This window comes from Sus scrofa, chromosome 11 (assembly GCF_054392235.1).
Source record: "Sus scrofa isolate SSC_HxYL_T2T_F1_AM1 chromosome 11, Sscrofa_HxYL_maternal_Yorkshire_Landrace_v2.0, whole genome shotgun sequence".
NCBI lineage: Eukaryota > Metazoa > Chordata > Mammalia > Artiodactyla > Suidae > Sus > Sus scrofa.
Window position 1 is genome coordinate 13,776,219 of NC_139393.1, and position 22,952 is coordinate 13,799,170.

The 22,952-nt window shown below is 38.6% G+C and overlaps 1 protein-coding gene across 1 annotated transcript in view; it reads left to right on the top strand.

Moving 5' to 3' along the window:
* Window positions 1-14,163, top strand: part of LOC106505265 (uncharacterized) — a 281,848-nt gene extending 267,685 nt beyond the window's left edge. The window contains exon 10 of the mRNA XM_084982501.1: window positions 11,319-14,163. The gene's annotated coding sequence lies outside the window, so the exon portion shown is untranslated. The remainder of the gene's footprint in view (window positions 1-11,318) is intronic.
* The last annotated feature ends 8,789 nt before the right edge of the window (window positions 14,164-22,952 follow it).

The window sequence follows — 22,952 nt, forward strand, 5'->3', positions numbered from 1 at the left end:
AATCTGAAGTCTCTGGAGACTTTTAAGAAGTGTCATCCTACTTACCATCTTACATTTTAAAAGAAATCCTCTGGTTGCTTTGTTGAGAATAGACTGCAGCCAGAAAAAGACGGCAGTAGGAGATCAGTGGTGAGCTGTTGTAATATCCACGTGAGATGACGGGGGCCTGCATCAAGGTGGATCTATGAAGGTGTGGGAGGTGGTGAATCTGGATGCATTCTGAAGTTAGAGCTAATAGCATCTTCAGAGAGATCAGCTATAAGCTGTGAGTGAACGGGAGGACACAGGAATGACTGAGCGCTTCAGGCCTGGGGAACTTTAGGTGCAGATTACCCTCAGTTGATACAGGTGGAGTGTTGTGTCCAATGGCTCTGTCAGGGAGGCAGTCATTGGAATAAGGTGGCATTTCAAGTCTCAAGTCTGGATGCGCTCACTCAAGGAGGCAGTAAAAATAGAGAGGGTATCCAAGACCTAAGCCCCGAGAGACTCAGGCGTTCACAATGGGAGAAAAGCTAACCTAGGAAACAGAAGAAGCAACGGGCAAGGTAGGCAGACTGGAAGCCTCATGAAGAAGGTGTACTTAGGAAGAGGGAATGAGCATCTGAGCTGAGCACTACTGAAGACATGAAACTTGAGATTTAGCTGTTGTATTTAATAACTGGGAAGTCACTGGCAACCTTGAAAGTAGCAGTCACAGGAGAGTGGTGAGTGGAGTGGGTTTAAGAGGAAATAGTTGGTGAAGAACTGGAGATAATGAATAGAGACAAATTCTCAAGGATTTTTGATACAAAAAAGGAAAAAGGAAATTGGGCAGTAACCCACAGGCAAAGGAGATCAGTCAGAAAAAGACCAGTGATCACGCTTGAAACTAGATCATGGAATAAGTCTTTTGTGCTTAGAGATTTAACAGGGCTTGCTACAGAGTAGTTATACAAGGCGTTGAGTAAAGCTGGGGTGGGGACAGGTAAGATGATCTGGAGATGCTAAATGGCTGTGTGAGACCCCAGCAGACATGGCCAACTTAGTACCTCGATAGACAGAGACTTCAGGGACCACCTTGGAACTGCATTAATACAAAATGCTAATAAAACAATTATTTGACAAATGTAAAACTCTTTAAAATAATCAAAGAAAAATTTGGTGGTGGCATGTTATATATTTGAACTCAGATTTAACTGAGTGTCATCCTAAAAGCTGGCGTGCTATCCAAAAATGGGGAGCTCAGAAATTTGTCAAGTATATTTATATTTTTAATCTGGCTGAGATTAGAGAGAAATTTTTCATGTGGATGTTTTCATAAAACATAGAATAAATGATGTACTTGATAATATTTTTACAACAATTGGAGATAGTTTATATATGAGGTCAAGCATAGCATGTTCCAATTTTGCAGTTTTATGGATATCTGGTTTAATGCACAAATCACGCTTGGAGACTTCAGAGGAGTATACATAGCTGCTACAGTGATCAGATATGTGGGTCAGACACTTACCAGAAGCAGAATGAGATCATTTGAGATGAAAGTTGCTGGTGAGAAGCTAGAGCACGGATACTAGAGATCTGTATTGGTTGTTTGATGGCAGAGATGATAATTTGATGTGGAAATTTCAGACCTGTTTTCTTATTTTTATAGAGAGCTATCTCATCTCTTCATGAAGGTGAACCAGAGGAATGCCTGCAACCTCATAGTGGTTTTCCCAGTAGTAAGGTTGGGGCCTAATAAATGATTAAAAAGGAGCATGGTTTTTTTTCCTTTTTTTCTTTTTAGGGCCACATGTGCGGCATATGGAAGTTCTCAGGCTAGGGGGTCGGATTGGAGCTGCAGCCGTTGGCCTATGCTACAGCCACAGCAATGTGGGATCCACTGTGTCTGTGACCTACAGCACAGCTCTTGGCAATGCTGGATCCTTAACCCACTGAGTGAGGCCAGGGATTGAACCCACATCCTCATGGATACTAGTCAGGCTCGCTACCGCTGAACCACAAGGGAAACTTCTAAGAGGTCCAATTTTACATCTAAATAATCTCAAATGCCTACATCTACCATAGCAGAAACTTAATATAACTTTCGTAACATTGATTTCTAGCTACAACTATATGCTAGTTAGTAGAATTTCAAAGGAGTCCCCCAAATAAATTAGTGTGTTAACATTTGAAAAATAGACATTGTTCTATGTAGTTGCCTTAGTGAATCTGCTAAAAACCATCATCACTACCAACATATTTATGGCATAATTTGTGACTAGATGGTTTTCCAGGCCAGAATTAATATTAATGTATCTAGCATTAGTTGGCTACTTACTGTATACCGTGCATAATGTGAAAAATTTTATTGAGACTTATGTAATTAGATTTTTATTACAACTAGAAATTTTTATTTTTGCATTTTACTGATGAGGTTAATAATAACCTCCCTGATATCTCAGAAATAGCAACTAAAGCCCACATACTCTGACTCTGGACTCTATCTGCTTCACCTACTCCTTCGATGGTGCTGGAAACATGAAATTTCAGAGACTAGTGGTACTTTGATCTTCCTATTTGCTACGGTTGAAAAACTGGCCTAAATAGATTAGGTACTGATTAAAAAATGGTGTGTGTGTGTGTGTGTGTTTAGGGCGGGAGTTGGAAAGAGGAAGAAGAAGCAGGGAGTGTAATTACTCCCTTTTAAAAATAGGAATTAGCCATAAAAAAATCTTAAAATACACGAATACCTATTAAATTGAGGGTTCCTAAGACTGGAGATCTGTTGTTTTGGCTTAACTGTACTGCCAATTGGTCATGAAGGAAATTATTTATATTACAAGACAGGGAAGCAACGAGTTTGATAATTATGTGAGTGGATCCTGCAGTCAGATTTCCTAGGGTCAAATCCTTGTTCTTGCCATTTCTTTGTCCCAGTAAACCTTATTTTCCTCATTTCTTCCTAAATCAAAGGATCATGAGGATTAAATGAAATAGTCCGTATGAGGCATTTATCATAGCATCAGTCACTTTTAGCTTTTATCGTGATGAAGCATTTCGATTTAATATTATAAAGTCATTTCTGATGACTTTAAAACCAGCATTTGTCAGGAAGGATGCTTGTGGAGCCTCTTTTACTGGGTTTATTTAAAAGTAAAATGTACTCCATAGTCTCCAATGACTGATGTGTGTTTTTTCCTGTATCTGAGTGTACAGATCAGATGAGCTTTGAAGGTCCTCTTCAACCTTGTGAGCGTGTTTTTTTTTTGTTTTGTTTTGTTTTTCCATGTTACCCCTTTTCTCCATGGTTGCTAGTTTTTCTTCAAAATAAGATTGTGTAATCCATTCCATTTGTAATAACTAAAAAAGAGTATTTGTTAACTCATGCTTTCACAGACTTCTGATGGATCAGTTTTAGTTTTGGCTACAAACAAACACACCAAAATAGTTAAATAAACAAAAGACACATATTCTATTTTTAAGCAAAATAATGTATTAAAATAATTTTGAATAAATTTAAGTATTTAAAAAATGAAGTAATAGTAAGACAGTTGCATAAAAAGCCTAGGTTAACAAAAGGACAGGTCATTTAATTATTCTCCCCTATCTTCCTTCATTTGCCAACTCGTGTATTCATTTGCTCCTGGACACCATGACGACAAATTTACCAAGTTACTACTGTGTATGATGCTGGCTGCCTGGGAGGATGCAGACTTCCACAGCCCATGATTTCTACTCAGGGGAGCTTGTAAAAACTTAGAACATGAAAGCAGCATAGCAATGCAGAAAAATCAAATTTCAAGAGAATATCGCGTTGCCGTTTTAAGATACATTTAGCTCGGCAGACTTAGGTCACCCTCCCTTCCTCTGCTTCCTAAATGCATGGACTTTATGACACAGATTTCATCTGATAGGAAGAATTCTTAAAAGGCTTAATCCTGCTTCCCTCAAACTAAAGTTGTACTTAGGCTGTTTGGACGAGTTAATTATGGGCAAAGACCAGAATACTAATTAGTATCAAAAGTGGAAACATATACATAGAAAATATATGAATGGTGATTTGAAGCTTATTAAGACTTTCTTATCAGTGGCCTTGCTGAGGGAAGTTTTTGATCAAGCTTATCTCTAGGAAATGTGAGAAAATAAAAAGTCGTGAAGGCACAGGAACATGTTTTCCTTCCTGTTTGAGCTTCACCAATTCCACCTCTCAGAAGGTAACATGGTCCTAAGGAGCTTCTGTTGTTGATGAGTGCGATTAAAATGTTAACTTCAAAAATCATTAAATGATAAAAATTCATGGTAAAATTTCAAGGGTTACCATTTAAAAAAAAAAGAAAAAGAAAAAGAATAAATTGTGAATCTGTTAGAAGGAAAACAAGGAAAAACCCAGTTAACCCCCAAAAAGTAAAAAGATCAGAGAATTTATTTTATCTGTATAGAATGAATTGGAGACTATGAAGGAAAAGAAATGTGAAGTGATAAGCAGATGTATTCATTTAGTAAGTTATCACTTGATAATTATGTTTGTAAACTAGAGTAGAAATTTGGATACAAACACTTCTGCTGCTGGACAAAATACATCTTGTTCTTTGGAATTATTTCACATAATTTGTTTACAAATAACACACAGATAAAGATTTGACAGATTATATTCAGCTTACTGTTAATTACACAGAGATAAACTCATGAGCTATTTCCCATGATTGGTGCCAGGTATTTTAACCACTCTTTCTGTAATACAGATAACGAGTGCTGCGTTCATCCTGATACTTTGACATTGAAAGGAAGAATTTTAAGAATTGCTTAAGGATTAAAGTGAGATTGATCTTCTTAAGTCGAGGACTTCATTCACAATGACATTTTCATTTGTGCATAACTTCAACAGAAAACATACTAAGATGTAGATGGCATAAAATAAACCAATTTATTTATTACCCATATATACTGAAAGATGTGTAACTTGAACGTCTCAAGAATTGGGAGTTTGCAAAATTAAATTGTGAACATTGAAACCAGTCAAATATAGTTATTCTTAATTAATAGTTAAAGCATATTTACAACTTTGAATACAAACAGCAAATCTATGATAGCTGAATAATAGTTAAAGTTTTTAAAAAGTAGAAAATTTCAGATAATAACCATTGCATAGTAAAATTAATTTATTAGTCTGGGTTCAATCAAAGAAGCAGATCCAATAAGAGTTAGTCTGTCTATCATTATATCTATCTATCTATCTATCTATCTATCATCCATCATCTACCTATCCATATTAAGGGTTTTAACCTTATGTAGAGTTGCCAAGGAAATTCATTGGGGAAAATTTTACAGTTGCAACTGGTTCTGTGGCAATTGGATGTCTATTTGAAAAAGAAAAGAAAAAAGAACCTTACCTCACACCATAAACAAAAATAACTCAGAATGAACCATAGAGCAAAATGTAAGAGCTAAATCTTCTTGATGAACACAAGGAAATATTTATGATCTTAGATTAAGCACAGAATTCTTAGACATGACCACAAAAGCACTGACCCCAAAGAAAAAAAATGATAAATTATAAATCGTAAAATTAAAAACTGTAATGTTTCCCAAAGCAGTCCAGCTATAGACTGGAGAAAATATTTACAAATCATGTATCCGATGAAGACTTGCATCTGAACTATATAAAGAACGCTTACAACTCAATCATAATAAGAAAAACAACCCAATTTTTAAAATGAGCAAAAAACTTTAACAGACATTTGTCAAAGAATACATCCAAATGGCTACTAAAAACAGAAGAGGTACTCAATGATGTCATTAGAAAAATGCAAGTCAAGGCCATGACATACCACTACACACTGACTAGCATGGCTGTAATGAAAAAAGTCAGTTGATTACAAGTATTGCCTGCTGTGGAGAAACGGGGACCCTCATCATTGCTGGTAGGAAGGTGAAACAGTATACCCACTTTGGAAAACAGTTTGTCAGCTTCATAAATAGTTAAATATAAACTTACCAACGTAGAATCCAGCATTAATTCCTGTAGATCCAGTGAAAACATGTTCACACAAAGACTTGAACAGAAGTATTCGTAACAGCATTATTCAAAACAGACAAAAATTAGAAAATTTCAAATGTCCATTAATTCATGAACATATAAACAAAATATATTTATACAATAAAAACAAAATACTGATATATAGCACAGCATTGTTGAACCTCAAGACTACTATGCTAGGTGAAAGATGTCAGCTGCAAACGATTTCATTTGATGACACCATTTATAAGAAATATTCAGAAAAGTCACATTTACAGAGCTAGAAAATAGTTAAGTGTTGACCTGGGGCTGGTGGTACAAGCAGGAATTGGCTACAAATAGAGTGAGGGAATTATGGAGGGTGACAGAAATATTCTAAAACTGGGTTATGCTGATGAATGCACAATTCTATAAATTTACTAAAAATAAATGAATTCTTTGCTTATGATGGGTAAACTTTATGGAATGTAACTTATTCTTTGAAAAAGCTGTTTGGAAAAAGAACAACCTGGAATCAACCAGCATGAGCTAGAGGCACAAGGATGAACTGAAATGTGTTAGTATTTGTTCCTCTGAGCTTAATGGTGTGGGTGTCCAGCAGAAGCCAGGGCCCTTTGTCACAGAGCAAAGCTCACACCTGGTGTCGAAGGTGGAGAATCTGAAGGAGAATCTAAGGAAGGATGGAGTGGTTGCAGGCTCGGCCACTGTTTCATACCATAAGTTGATTCAGATAGTAAATGGCTGCTATTTTACTTCTGCCACCGTATCTCACCCAAGAACCCCACTCGCTGGAAACATACAGGAAGGGAATTCTAGGAAATACACTTCAGCCTTGCCAGGCTGACACTTAATGAAGCTACCAGAATAGGAAGAGACAGAGGGAGCCTAAATTGTCTGTTTTGTGTGTGTGTGATAAAATGGAGCGACGTAAATGATGTCCATTTATTCTTTATTTTGTTAGTTAGAGCAGCACTATAATGAAATAATTTTAGAAGAAATTTTAACCACTACTACTAGGAGATTTTTTTTCCCCCAAGAAACATAAGAAGTTAAAACTGGATAAAATATAGTCTGTGTAGCAAAAGAGAATGCAAAGAAAATATCAAGGAAAACAGAAAATGTCTTAAAACATGGAAAACTGCTGTGATATAATTTTATTTTACTTTATTTTTTTATTTCCCCAATACATTATTTTTTTTTCTACTGTGTAGCATGGTGACCCAGTTATACATGTATACATTCTTTTTTTCTCATATTATCAGGCTCTGTCATAAGTGACTAGACATAGTTCCCAGTGCTACACAGCAGGATCTCATTGCTAATCCATTCCAAAGGCAGTAGTCTGCATCTATTAATCCCAAACTCCCAATCCATCCCACTCCCTCCCCCTCCCCCTATAAAATATAGGAGTTCCCATTGTGGGCTCAGCAGTAATGAACCCAAGTAGTGTCTATGAGAATGCGGGTTTGACCCCTGGCCTTGCTCAGCTCAATGGGTTAAGGATCTGGCATTTCTGTGAGCTGTGATGTAGGTTGAAGCTCAGATCCCACATTGGGGTGGCTGTGGCGTAGGGTGGCAGCTGCAGCTCCAATTCAACTCCTGTCCTGAGGACCTCAATATGCTGCATGTGTGGAACTATAAAAATAAATAAATAAATAGAAAACACAAGCTACATTGCAATATTCTAAAATGTATGAAAATATTTCTTTTAATTTCAGTGATAGCATACAGCGAGTTTTATTTCCTGTATTATATACATTTTTAAAATATTTTAAAAATTGAAGTTTAACATCCATCATCAGACATAGTTACAAATTTTTTTGTGTTTTTTTTTATAATAAGCAAATACTATTAGTGGAAAGAAAATCATAAAATACCTGGTCCTTACCTCCAACCAAATAATTAAGTTTAGAGTATTTATTAAATGAGTAAATTTTGTTTTGCCTAAAGGCCAATATTACTTTCCTTATAAAACAAAAATAATGGCCAGTGGCAAACACAGTTGATGTGGAACTGTACAATTGAATGCCTGTATTTTTAGTAAGTTATGACACATCCACTGTAAGTTATTTTATGTTTGGCCCTTCGGAAGAAGTAAAATATATTTGATGGGTCATAAGAGCATTGCTTGTGGGCACATTACTGATGGAGGGTGCAAGTCAAACAACAGCTTCCAAGTAGTTCTGCTTTTTATTCTTTTTACAAAAGTATGTTTTGTAACAGTGTATTTCCACTTCAATGGAACGTGCAAACCGCATCTTAAAAGAAAGAAAAAAGCCGTTAAATACTTAGAAAGGCAGTTATGTTAGATGAAATGAATTCTCTGCAGATTTTAGAGCATCTTTATGTTGACTTTTTATAATCATTTTTTGATGATATTTTTAAGAAGATGAAGGGGAGGCCTTGCTTTGGTGTCACAAGGCTGATGCGAGTCTCTGTGCTCGGGTGGGAGCTGGGCTGATCTAGGAGTCAAGCAGGAAGGTCCTGGAGGCTCCCAGGGCAGCTTGTTCCGCTCGGACACATCCTTGTCCTTTGAGGAACAGAAGGGAGGAATATGTCTTATACTGTAACTCTTGGAATCTCTCTGCCTAATGTCTGGATATTACCGATTCTCAGGCCTCTAGGCAGACACTGTGTAACACCGATTAGGAGCATGATACTGAACTTTCTGCTACCTAAGGCGTAATCAAGGAGTCAGCATCCTCAATTTTCTGTTTTCCTTCTGAACAGTTGGCATAAACATGAGAATAAACCACAGTGTCACTTTGTGCAGCAGCAATGACCTCAGTCTAGACTTGTCTGCATAACCATGCAAATGCAACTATTGTAATACTCATATTTTAGAAACCATAATGAGTCTCATGTGATGTGGTCCTGCTTCCCATGAAGCAAGTCACTGGAGATGTGCAGTGAGGGATATGTGGGAGAAAAAGCTTATTGAGGTCCCTACGAACTTGTGGTACCAAGTAGTAAATCTATGTGAGCCCCTGAAAACCTTCTTTTGGTTAATAACCCCTTTTAGGTCTCTGCCGTGACTTCAGCTGTTCTATTCTTCCTGCATCATCTCACAAAGAGGCAGCACATTTTGGCTTATAAATATTGGTGCCTTGCATGTATTCCACTCATGTACCTCATATGTAACTCATAGATGTGGCTCTGACAAGTACCAAAATCTCACACTTTGTTTTAAGTACATCTGATTCAGTATATGTTTTTGTAGTTTTCCTCTGGCTTTACTTAGCTAAGTTTGGAGAGTGTATGGAGCATGGCCTTGGTGAATTGATGAGCTAACTGTTAAAATCGCTCCCAGCCCCAAGATTCCATAACTCTATGGCTTGATTCTTATTGTTGCCAAAATATTGGCTGCCTCGGTACACTGAGGCCAAATAGAAACGCAGAGGCAGAGTTGGAAAAAACAGAAAAAGTAGCTCTAATTGCCAGGCAAAGAGGGGAACACAGCAGGCTAGTGCCTCAAGGATTGTGCCACCCCTTGGAGGGCATAGTGAAGGGTCTTACAGCTTTTACGGAGCAGAATGTGATCAGCTTGTGGATATTTTCCTGATTGGTTGGTGGCGAGGTCATTGGGAGTCAGTGTCATCAACCTTCTGGTTCCACCCAGTCTGGGGTCTACAAACTTGTGGGCAGCGTACAGTTAACTTCTTCCACCTGGTGGGGGCTTCAGCACCTGCCAAAAAATAGCTCCATGGACATGGCTCAGAATATTATCTATAGTCTTTGAAGAAGAACTAACTAAAGTCTTTGACTTTGCTGAATGGCTAAATTTAATTATTCTGTCTTGTTTGACTGTTTTCCTTTTTCTCTGTATTTTCTCACTTCTCTGATTAAATTGATTCTTTGACTAAAGTTTTTCTATAGATAAAAAGGCATATGAAGGGCATGAGTGGGGGTCCACTCTGGGAAGGCCTCACAGATTCCTGCTCAGTTCCATTATCCCATACCTTCCTCAGAAATTATTTCAGTTATTTCCTTTTTTCTTCTCTAGCTTTCCCCTACTCATCAGGAAATACTTAAGACGTTAAGTGTCATGATAATTTGGCTGTTTTCAATAGAGAGCAAAAATAACAGTGGTTTAAGTACATAGAAGTGTATTTTTTTCTCATGTGGAAGTTAGGATTTAAGAGTTCAGGATTGGTGAGGTAGATTAGTAACTGTCTGGGACTCAGGCTCCTTTGAGATTTCCACAACTTCATTCTGGGGAATAACCCTCCTTCTTCTGGTCTAAATTCTACCTCCAGCCATCACATCCATGTTTTAAGCAGGGTGGAGGAAAGAGAGAAGTAGCCTTTCCCTTTAAGGTATGCCTTTGAACTTATTTACATCATTTCTCTAACATCCTATTGATCAGAACTTTCCGTAGGGTCACAGCTAACCACGAGAAGGCTGGAAATACCACCTCCCTGCCCCCACTCCTTACCCTTCTGCTCCTGGAGTAGCCATGTACTCAACCTTAACTGTGGATTTCTGTTACTGTTAGAGGAAAGTTAGAATGCTTATTAAAATATACCCAGCACAGCCAGACACTGCACACACACACACACAAACGAGTTTTCCAGAAAATCTCATTATTTTGCAATCTTTGGCCTAGGAAAGAAGATATATTTCCCAGATGCCAATTAAAATGTGATTCAGTAGCAATAAATTGCATGCCTATTTTGAATTGTAGGTTAACGTAGTATGTAAGCCCACCAGCTTCTGCCTTAGATGGGTATTGTGTTGTCAGTTACCATTGTGTGATGTGAGCAAGTTAATCTCTGGGATTCTCCATTTCCTCACCTGAATGTAGGTGTAAGTATATAACTCACAGAAATACTGTCATTGTTAAATGATATAATTTATACAAATCTCTTAAACCAGTGTCGGATACAGAGCAAGTTTTCAGTAACATTAGTTTGAAGATTAAAATATATTCTTAAGTACTCTGAAAATAAAAGCTGAATGAGTCACAATCTCTCCACTAAATAACTATGTGGCAGATCAGATGTACATGGAGAAGACAAGAGTGGAAAATAAGAAATAATGGAGAGACTTTTATAATTATCTGATTGTATGAGCTTGAGCAAGTTATATAAGTCTGAGTTTTCTTCATTTGAAAAAAATGGCAACAGTTATATACATGCCAGAGTTTCTTGGGTATCAAGCAACAATCTTTATGGTATATTTTGAAAACTCAGAAACACTATTTTAAACTTAGTAATAATATAATAGCTGGTGTTGATTAGTATTAATTTACACCAAATTTGTGCTTATATCTATAAACATACTATTTCATTAGCCTGGTAAGACTCTTGTAACATGGGTATTATTCATTCTGTTTTAGAATAAGAAAATGGAGCCTGAAACGTCACACAACAGTTTGTTGGAGGAGCTAAGAATTCAAACCCAGATATGCTCTTCTCTAAAGCCAATATTTTTAAACATGTTCTATGGTGCTTCTAACCATAATGATTAGAACATGGGTGGTTCAGAACATGGGAAAGTGTGCAGGGAACAGTGGATGGTTGATTTAGCCAGATCATAGTGAATATAGTGGATTTGTGGAAGCCAAGACTGGAGGGCATGATGGAGACACTCTTTGGGGAGCTTTAAATGTATCAGTGAAGATTCAGTACTTAATTGAGAAAGAAATGAAGAACTATGAAGGATTTTTAGGAATATACAGTCTGTGGCTTAGAAAGAGTAGAGGAATTAAAGAAGGAAGACAGATTTTTAAAAAATCAGGGAGATGACAAAGAGGCTATATTAAGGTTCTGCTATGGACAGGATCTGGGACACTGGTCACGGGAATACATAGTGAGTCTGTGTCTAGGAATGTTCAAGTCCTCACATGTCATTTATTAAGCTGTGCGTTCAAGAGGAAGTTGTTAATGTGCTGTTTTAAGACAGCCCTCCCGTATGACCAGGAGGGCACCAAAATTGTATCATAGTCAGAATTCTGGGTTTGCAAGAGTTCTGTCTGAGCCATACCTTGGACATATTCTCTCTATTGTGACTTATCTCTTATTTTCTCTTGCTTGCTTCAAATCCAGCTCTGACTTTGGCACTTGTAGTTTTCCTGGCCTTTGACCTCTGTGTTGTAAAAGGTAGGTATTACTATTATTCAGGTATAGTGAAGCGAACAGATGAGGAAAGGATTGCCACTGAAATGAGGGTTCGTTGCTTGCACTTACCAAGAGGAGGGGGCACATACATCATGCAGGGCCACGTAGGGAAGCACCAGTGTTGGTTAGAAGGCAGCAGGAGTGAAAGGAAATGTAGGCAAGAACCTCTACTGTGGTTTCCGCAGAAGGGCACAGGCAAGTTTTGGCTAATCTGAGTAATTTCAGTGGGCTCTGGGGTGTAAAGGCTCTCCTCTAGCTCGTTGTCTGGGACCTGACCTAGAGTGTAAGAGCCTGATGAAAGAGGTGTTTGTGGTGTGAACTCTGGATTGACTGGTTTGCCCAAGAAAGATGAACATTCAGGTCATTCTTTTACTGTCTTTAGGAGTTGGCTAGTTCTGGGAGGGGCAGTCCCTCCAGGGTCTGCAGGACCCCAAAACGTCAAGCGTCAAATACAGAAACTGGAAAGCTTGGTTATTACACTGTGACCCACTTCTTTTCCTCCTCGTTCATAACAGATCTTTTTATTCTTGACTCAGCAAAGTCAAACTTACTAACTAGTATTTTTTTGAGGCTTTCTGGCTTGGTCAAAGGCACTTATTAAAGGATAGGAGGAAGTGGAGGAAAATAGCTGTAGTGAGCAAGGTCCCAGATCAGCATGATGGCTAAATACAGTTACAAAGACATTGAGAAGTAGAATTCAGATGTATTTAAAATGGTGTGTCACAGTCTGTATGGTCTATAGCACTGGTTGGTAGTTAATAGACAGAATCAGTGTATCTTCTATAAAATCCTCTGTAGAAAAGTAATGCTCCATTAGAAATTGGGGAAATTTGGTCTATTTTCTATATTGACTCTAACTGTGTAACTCTGAATAGTCACTTTGTTTCAGTGCCTTTCAGTTTTCTCTTTTATTTTATTTTAAAATGATTTTTATTTTTTTCCATTATAGTTGGTTTACAGTGTTCTGTCCGTTTTCTACTGCACAGCCAAGTGACCCAGTCACACACATATATACATTCTTTTTCTCACATTCTCCTCCATCATGTTCCCTCACAAGTGACTAGATATAGTTCCCTGTTCTAGGCAGCAGGATCTCATTGCTTATCCACTCCAAATGCGATAGTTTGCATCTGTTAACCCCAAACTCTCAGTCCGTCCCACTCCCTCCTCCTCCCCCTTGGCGACCACAGGTCTGTTCTCCAAGTCCATACTTTCTTTTCTGTGGAAAGATTCACTTGTGCATTAAGTTTTCTCTTTTATAAAAAAGGGATTGGATTAGGTAACCTGTGAGGTCCTTCCAGCTTCAGCATTTCATAATGTTAATGCTAACATATAAAAATAAAATTATGAAATATATATGGTGCAGTACTTACAGGGATTTCTTTTCATTGTCAACCTGATATACCAACTAGACAGACTCTTTCAGCTTTCAGCTCAAAATACTCTATTACATCCCTCATCCTTCCCTTCAAAAGAAATGTAATGTTAGGGAATTTATTACACATAACATAACATGTGTTTATGGTTCAGTATGAAAGAACCCACTGTTTCTTCCCCCAATTTTGGGTAAAAAACAGCAGCTTAATCAGTGATTATGAATTCTGAGCTCCACTTTCCATTTACAAACAGTGAGGCTGAAAGCTATAAACATTCTGACTTTTGCCTCGGGAAGAATTGAGTGTTCCAGAAAATGTACATTACACTGGAAAATCCAAGATTCATTGTTAATGTCTCTGTAACATGCTGTTTCCACAATTACACCTCACGCTCAGACAATGTCCTCAGGATTTGGGGTGGCACTTTGCCTCACAGGATTCACACGGCATCCTTAGACTAAGCGGGACACATAAAGTCCTAAGAGGAACCTTTTCTTTTCTTTTTATTCAACGTCTTTCCTTTTCTTTTCTTAATGAAGAACTTGCACAAGTGTTTGCACATTGGGTGAGGAGAGGCAGCCTGCTTCTTTATACTGGCTGAGTAGCAATCTTTAAAATCGTGTAATAATTTCAGTGGCAGAACAGGGGAGGGCAAGTGGTAGTTGGTGAATGGTAGTGAGAAGAAAAAGGAGGGAAGAAGGGAGCCTGGTTGAGTTCTCAAGGGCTACTTATTTGGTAATGTTTTCTTAAATTGGTTTATAGGGAAGCTCAATAATACTGCCCCTTTACTTGTAAATTGTTAAGAGAATGTCTTAAAGGTCAAGTGCTCAGAAATGCAAATTAACAGGCTTTTAATGGTAGACTTTTCTTTATGAACAGTCTAGTCCCATGTTTCTTAGTATCTCTAGGTCAAGAGTGATGATGTTCCAAGGAGTTGTGTGTGGGTTTTTTTTTGTTTTTTTTTGTTTTTTTTTTTTTGGTCTTATTAGGGCCGCACCCACAGCATATGGAGGTTCCCAGGCTAGGGATCTAATCAGATCTGTAGCCACCAGCCTACGCCACAGCCACGGCATCGCCAGATCCGAGCTGCATCTGCGACTTACACCACAGCTCACTGCTCACCACAACGCCGGATCCTTACCCCACTGAGCGAGGCCAGGGATCGAACCCACAACCTCATGGTTCCTTGTCGGATTCCTTTCTGCCGCACCACGACGGGAACTCCCCAAGGAGTTTTTGAAGCTATAGAATCAACATCCCCATCTTCCTGGAGCATGAGCTTTTACTCGTTTCTTAAACATTCTGAAAATGAAAGTGTCTATATTTAAAATAAAACACAAAACTTGAATAAAATTTCTGCTAACAAGAGGCTTTTCTGGTTACATTCCCTCACTTCTTCAAGGTGATTACAATCACCCATCCCTGGGTATCTATGTGGATTTGTTTCCAGGACCTCTGTGAACATCAGAAAATCCATTGATGCTTGGAGTTCCCATGGTGGCTCAGTGGAAGTGAATCTGACTAGCATCCATGAGATTGAATCCCTGGTTCAATCCCTGCCCTTGTTCCATGGTTAAGGATCCAGTGTTGCTGTGAGCTGTGGTATAGGTCGAAGATGCGGCTCGGATCCTGCATTGCTGTGGCTGTGGTGTAGACTGGTGGCTACAGCTCCGATTCGACCCCTAGCCTGGGAACCTCCATATGCTGCAGGTGCGGTCCTAAAAAGACAGAAAAAAAAATCCATTGATATTCAAGTCCTTCTATAAAATGGTGTATTATTTGCATATAATCTACACACATCTTCCTGTATACTTTAATCTCTAGATTCCTTATAATACTTAATACAATGCAAATTCTTGTGAGTAGTTACAAATGCAACTTAAATGTTATTTGAGTAGTAATGGGCATGCAGCATGTTTGTTTTTCTTTTTGGAAATTTCTGGGATTTTCTTCCCCAGTATTTTTGATCCAATGTTGATTGACCCCAAGGACATGGAACCTGTGGCTAGAGAGGGCCTACTGTGTTTATTCTTCTCCATTGATAGTTTAACACTTACTAATCTAGACCATCCCTGTTACTTTATAGAGTTTAGTAAATTGTGCCACAGAGATGTTAATTTGCTATGGCAACCCAGATCTGCAAACTCTGATGCTGTTCATTAATTTGCCCAGTAAATATTTAGCATCTACTTATTATGTTCAAGGTACTCTTCTTTGGTTTTGCTGTCAGACAGGCTCTACCTTCCTGGTCCCATGATGACAGAGAACGATGCTCCATACCTTAACGTATTTCATTTTCACATCTAACATGAGAAATGAGAATCAGGAGTATACTGCTCTGCATCAGGCCCGATTGGTTCATGTGCTTATTACAAAATCATTCACTTTCTGGGAAATTGTAATGCTTCCATTGGCTTATGCCAGGTCAAGTACAGCATCTCTTCCTGGTAGGGAGGAACTTATTCAAAACACATGGTCAGATAATATAAGACAGATTGGTTGCCCTGAAGGAAAAATGGGTTATGTATGATTGTAAAAGGAAGACTGATTAGATTCTAGATGTCAAAAATTAAAAGTATGTAATAATAATACTCCTGTGACCAATAAAAACAGTGATGGTGTTTTTATAACATAAAAGGCTTAGTTTTCCATAATACGGTGGCAGAAGTTGTCATTTGGCAGCCTTTGGGCCAAATTTAGCATGTATAGTATTCTTAAAAATAAGTTAAAATGGCTTTAGAGGAAGCATGTTTCTACAGTTCACTCCTTGCTGTCTTTTGCTTCATTTATGTATGTTACTTATGACCTATGTCTCCCTTCCAGATGGACTCTAGAGACTCTTCAAATTCATAATTGACTAATTATTTTAAGAATAGTTATCATCTGGAGTTCCCATCATGGCTCAGTGGTTAACGAATCCAACTAGGAACCATGAGGTTGCAGGATCGATCCCTGGCCTCGCTCAGTGGGTTAAGGATCTGGCGTTGTCGTGAACTGTGGTGTAGGTCGAAGACACAGCTCTGATGCTGTGTTGCTGTGGCTCTGGCGTAGACTGGTGGCTATAGCTCCGATTAGACCTCTAGCCTGGGAACCTCTGTATGCCACGGGAGTGGCCCTAGAAAAGGCAAAAAGACAAAAAAAAAAAAAAAGAGTAGTTATCATCTCATAGAAATAAACACAATACTTTCTGCACCTTAAAGGATTTGTTAGTAACCTCCCTCCTCTCCATAATGTTTTATGTATCAAGGATCAAATCTGTTTTGAAGTTCAGCACTAGATAGCAAATGAGCTCATGGGAAAGGCCCCAAATTTTGAACCAGAACACTTTCTTATCATCTAATGTTCACCTCTCATCATTTGACAGTTTTCCCAGGAGCCTGTCCCTTTTTGCTACATCTCATTAACTTTGAGTAAACATAGACTGTGCCTGGAATAACTCACAAGTTAAGTTTCTCTAAGCAATATTGCTCAGTGTCACACAGAAGATAACCCTAGTACAATGTCAAGTCCATGCGAGCAAGAACTTTCTTTTGTATACCATTCTTTCTTCAATTCCTGGAATAGTACCAGACATAAAGCAAGTATTCAATATTTAGTAAGATGAGTGAATAAGGACCATGTACCTACTATATGAGGGCAGAGTAAATAATGTGGAGATAGTTTTTTTTCCTTTCTTTCTTTTCTTTTTAGGGCTGCACCTTCAGCATATGCAAGTTCCCAGGTTAGGGGTCCAAGTGGAGCTATAGCTACCAGCTTATGCCACAGCCACAGCAAGGTGGGATCTGAGTGGCATCTGTGACCCACACCAGAGCTCACAGCAACGCCACATCCCTGACCGCTAAGCAAGGCCAAGCGTCAAACCCGCATCCTCTTGGATACTAGTTAGGCTGGTTACCGCTGAGCCACGATGGAAACTCTGGGAGATAGTTTTCTTTATTTATTTGTTTGATCTTCTCGATGTGAAAACTTGGCATTGTTGTCTTTCTTGGTAATTCCTTTCCTGCTAGCAGGAGTCTTAGAGAGAACTGACTGTGTTCTTGTGCAATACCATTTCTTTCCAGGATATACTTGGACGACCCTGGGTTAGTCCGAGGGCGGCGAGTGTCATCAAAGAGAACCGTGTCGACGCCCGGGGATATTGTACCACCCTGCGGTCGCAAGTTTTATTGCAAAATTCTGATATTAGAGTTCCCACAGTGGGTTAAGAATGCAACTGCAGGTTCCTGTGGAAGTGTGGGTTCCATCCCTGGCCTGGAGCAGTGGGTTAAAGGATCTGGCATTGCTGCAGCTGAGGTATAGGTCACAGTTGTTGCTTGGATTCAATCCCTGGCCCAAGAACTTCCATGTGTCATGGGTGTGGCTATTAAAAAAAATTCTGATATCGTGAGGTGCACCAAGATTAAGACCAAGACCAGATGAAGTGATGTTTTGTACATATTTATAGTTGCCTACGTGTTGAATAATTTCACCATTTGTAAAAAAGTATATGTTTATGAAGCTGGGCCTTATGTACTGGAAACCTGGACTTCCAGGTAAAGACCTTACTATTTCAGACACTTTATTTCCATCTGCATAATCCTGGTGCAGATTTGGGGGTTCAGAAACTTATGCTTCTGGACAGTGTGACTTGTCTCTCTGCCCAGTACCCTGATGGTGCTCTCTGTTTTGTGACTTTTATATCAGTAAATTCTGTCCAATTTAGCTAAGTTGTGCTATGTTTGGAAGTTCTATCAATCCAAACCTATAATTGGCATTTAATGCAGTGGTTATATGGTCTGGCTGTGGTCATAAATAAGCTTCTTCTTTTCTTATGTTCAAGCAATATGCAAAGGACTTAAAATAATGTAATGGTTGATCTAGACTGAAATCAGAAATACTCTGGGAGTTCCCATTGTGGCATAGCAGAAACAAATCCGAATAGTAACCAGGAGGTTGCAGGTTCGATCCCTGGCCTCGCTCAGTGGGTTAAGGATCTGGTGTTGCCATGAGTTGTGGTGCAGATACAGACGTGGCTCAGATCTGACGTTGCTGTGGCTCTGAAGTAGGCTGGCAGCTACAGTTCCAATTTGACCCCCAGCCTGGGAACTTCCATATGCCATGGGTGTGGCCCTAAAAAGAAAAAAAAAAAATACTGTGAATGAGTTTCTCATTTAGAGGCAAAGGAACCAAGATTAAGTGACAAAGGAAGTTCAAACTGGCCATTCTAATTTTCTAATACAATAATACAAAGCAGAAAATTTATCAATACTATTAAAATGATTGGTCAACTATTCAATTTTATTTTGGCAATCAATACAAAGTTTCTGCTCATAGAAAATACATTTTCTTCTAAAGATATTATAATGCTTTTTATTCTTTGGTAGTAACTTTGTAAAAAAAAAAAAAAGATCTTGTGTTTAGTTTGTTTAAAATACCACAATATTTAAGTAATGATATTTTAAGGGAAACAGAGACAAAGATAATTGACCACAAAATTGAATACAGAATTCCTTTCTGGTAAAACAAAGCCACTTTTTTTTGGGGGGGGGGGATTAGTGAGAAAAGAAGCAACAAAACAGTTTGTGTCTCTTACTGTTATTATTATTTTTTACTTAAACATGCAGTGATTTCCTGTGCCAATAAAAGTACTAGCACACGTTGAGGTTAGTTGTATAGTGAATCAAACTCTACAGAAACCAGGAAGAAGGTGTCCACTTTGATCAATCATATGTGGATATACAATGTACTATAAAAATAACTTTTAAGGTCAATATTTAATAAATATAGCAGTTGTTTATTGAAGGACTTTTTAATATACTTTCAAACTAAAGCATATTTTTATGTCTTTCTATAAAAAAAAGGCTTCTCTAAGATAAAGCTATAATTTTTGTATTTACAAGGAGGAAATACAGTCCAGGTTTCTGAATGATGGTATTTTTAAATCTAACTCTCAGAAATAAATATGACTACCAGTTACAAATTACTGAGCTCCCCACTAAGTGCAAAGAAATGACCTAGATTGCTGGACATCTTATGTTGGTTGTTATTTCCAAGAGAAGTATTCCCCTCTAGTTTAAAAAGTTTATCAAAGAATGGAAACAGGAGTTCCCATCATGGCGCAGTGGAAAGGAACCCGAGTAGGAACCATGAGGTTGCAGGTTCAATCCCTGACCTTGCTCAGTGGTTTAAGGACTCGCTCAGTGGGTTAAGGATCCGGTGTTCCATGAGCTGTGGTGTAGGTTGCTCACGTGGCTTGGATCTGGCATTGCTGTGGCTGTGGCTGTGGCTGTGGCTGGCAGCTGTAGCTCTGATTAGACCCCTGGCCTGGGAACCTCCATATGTCACAGGTGCAGCCCTGAGAAGCAAAAAAAAAAAAAGGAAACAAATGACAGGCCACCTCTAACTTCAGCATCTGAGTTTGCTTGCAAGCTAACCATGTGTTCTGCCAGCACTGGCTTGGGTGGGGCATGAAGAAGGGCTGTGGGTTGTGGAAACTGTGGAGATTGTGGGAAGAGAAATGCAGAGAAAGGCAAGAAAGAGTTCCACAGAATTAGAGCTGGCGATGACACTAGTTGGTAAAATGTGCGATCCCTCTTGGCATGTATTCTTTCACCATGCCTTGGTCTGGGCTTTGCACGCTCATCATTCCCACACAGCCTTGGATGCCTGTCCCTCATTTTAAGAAAAGGCCTGATTCAAGGGAAATTCTAGATGAGCTTCAGTGTTCTGAGCACATGGCTGATATTTTTGTCCTATATCCTTCCCTTCATGTTGAGTATTTCCTCTGCACATAAGTGTAGTTGAGAAGTCAAATATCCAGCAAGACACCAAATGTGTGTGGCTGAGAATGCTTTCTTCAGCGCTGGTTTTAAGTATTGCCTTTTCAACTTGGGTGTAAAGACATTTAACAATTTGACAAAAAAATAAGTTTTTTCAATACTTTTATTGTTTTCAGATATCTAATTTGAAGTTAATCTTATAGCTCACATCTGCATGGTGGGCTATTTTATCTCCCTTCCCTTTCATGTGTTTTGGAGCAATTCAGTGTATGTAACATCAAACTCACTGTTGCCTCTTGAGTCTTCACTTTCATCAAGTGTAGAATAAATATTTTATAGTTTCACCATTCCCATCCAAGAATGTAAGCACTTGTAGATATTGCTTGTAGAATTTTGTAAATATATATATATGTGTGTGTGTGTGTGTGTGTGTGTGTGTGTGTGTTTTGGACTTTATTCCACTTGCTCAAATTGATTTGCATTTAACTCTAGCCTAAGATAGAAGCCAGGTCCTCTAGGGTTAGTATCCTTTGCAGTTGTTCAAATCTGATCTTGGACCAAAAGAGTAAGATAAATTTGGATGTTAGTAATGGGAAAATTGGGGGATAACATTCATTCAACATTCTCAGCACTGCATAACCAGGGAAGAAATCCCTTGGTTCTCTTGGAGGAATTTCTTTACTTCTTTTCCCAGTTCACATAAGAATGAAGCAAATCGCAAAAGAATATTCTAACTTGGCTCCATCCACGACCCTTGCCTATGTCCCCAGCTTTCTCTCCACTGAAATTAAGATGTCATTCTAAGAATTATGTTTGTTGCAGATTATTTTTTTCTCTCACCAAGAACTACACATAAGTCCTTTCTTTTAGTTGTACCACTGTATTTCCCTCTCAACATCGCCATTTTCTGATAATGCCCGATAGTATACAGATTACCATTTGATTGGGGATACAGTGGTTTTTGCCTCAGTGGCAGAACTCCAGTAGTGTAAGCATCCAGCTCAAGCTGCATTTCCTCATAGAAACTTTGAAAACACAGCCATTCTTTTGATGCACTTGATATATATCAAAAAAGAGGCACATTTTCATATGAACACACCAAAATATCAGTACATAGCCCATCACTTAAAATAGTACTAATTAATAGTTTAAAAGAACAAAGAAAGAAGATTTGATTTCAATTGAGAAGTCTTCATTGAAAGATTGGATTTTTAACTGGGCATTGAAAAAAATAGCATTTTACTAGAAAGTGAAAGAGTAGGGGGAACTTTGGGGCATACTGCATTCAAATACATGACTCTTTAGGGAATTGGGTAAACTCCAGTGAGTCTGAGCATACATTGGTGTAGAGAGTGGTGTGGTTTACAGTGGGAGAGGAAGGCCAGAGCAAGATCTCTGTGGAAGATATTGCATGCTGTGCTCCAATGTTTGAACCTTAGACAATGGAGAAAACTATAAGATTTAAAGTTAAAAGATGGTGACATAGTTTTTTTGTTTTGTTTTGTTTTTGGTAAGTAATTTCATATCAGTTAGGAAGCAGAGGGCACACTCAAATCAGGTGATTGAAGAAAAGTTTAGTAAAGGGATTCTGCAAAAGATGTTGTCATGATGTATGAAAATCAAAAGAAATTCAATCTCTAGGACTTGAAACTGGGGCTAAGGTCACGATTTTACCATCCACGGCTCTAAACAATACAATCTGGAGAGAGAGAGGTGTAAAGAGGGCCATCTGATAGAGTTAAAGATATCAAGGCAATAAAAAACCTAGGTTCATTCTCTGCCTACATTTTGAACTCCTATCAGCATGTCCTGTTGGTCAAAACCAAAGGAAGCTAGGGGACAAGAACTCTTGTTGATATAGTCCACATAGCTCAGCTTCCAGGGAAACAGATCAATGTGGAGAAGGGTGGAGACTAGATTTGAAGGGGTAAATGGGAGAGCTTCAGCACAGCTGCAATTTGGAAAGTAGTTTGGGATGGCAAGAGAATGAGGAGGGCAGTAAGTGAATGAAGGAATTTACTGTAGTAGTCCAGGCAAAGATCTGAGTAAGATGCAGGTCATCCTAAGTAACAATGGAAGAGAAGGAAAGGGCAGGAGAGATGGTATGTGGAGATAGAACTACCCAGACTTAACCATGGTTTGGATGTAGGAGGGCAAAGAGAGTAACAAAATGAAGATGACTGGTGCATACTCTTTCATTTCCCCAAAATACAGGTTTCAGAAGAAAGGATCAGTGTTTTCAGGGACAATAATGAGTTTTAGTGTGGGTCAGTGAAAATTGGGCGTTTGTCTCTGAGCCTGGGAAAACAGATCAAAGCTGAAGAGTATACTTAAGCATCATCTACTCCGGAATTGACAGCTGAAGTGTGTGACTGTTGTCCAGGAAGATAACTTAGAAATGTGAATAAGGCCAAGCATACAACATCGGGGTATGCCAGCATATCAGGGGGCAGTGATATGAATGGGTTGAGGAGGCTAACAAGTAGTCATTAGAAAGCATGGGAGGAGAGCAGACATATATCAAGGCAGGAGCCAAGGGTGACAAAAATATCAATGATGAAAAGCCATAAATTTTATATTTGCTTTACAGTTAGAGAAGACTTGGGGAGAAGCTTCAACCTTGTTTATTTCAGTGTGGAATTCTAGATGACTTTGCTAATGGTTATTATTTGATCTTTCTCTTTGGAAAGTAGTCAATAATTCAGTTCCTTAAATGAGT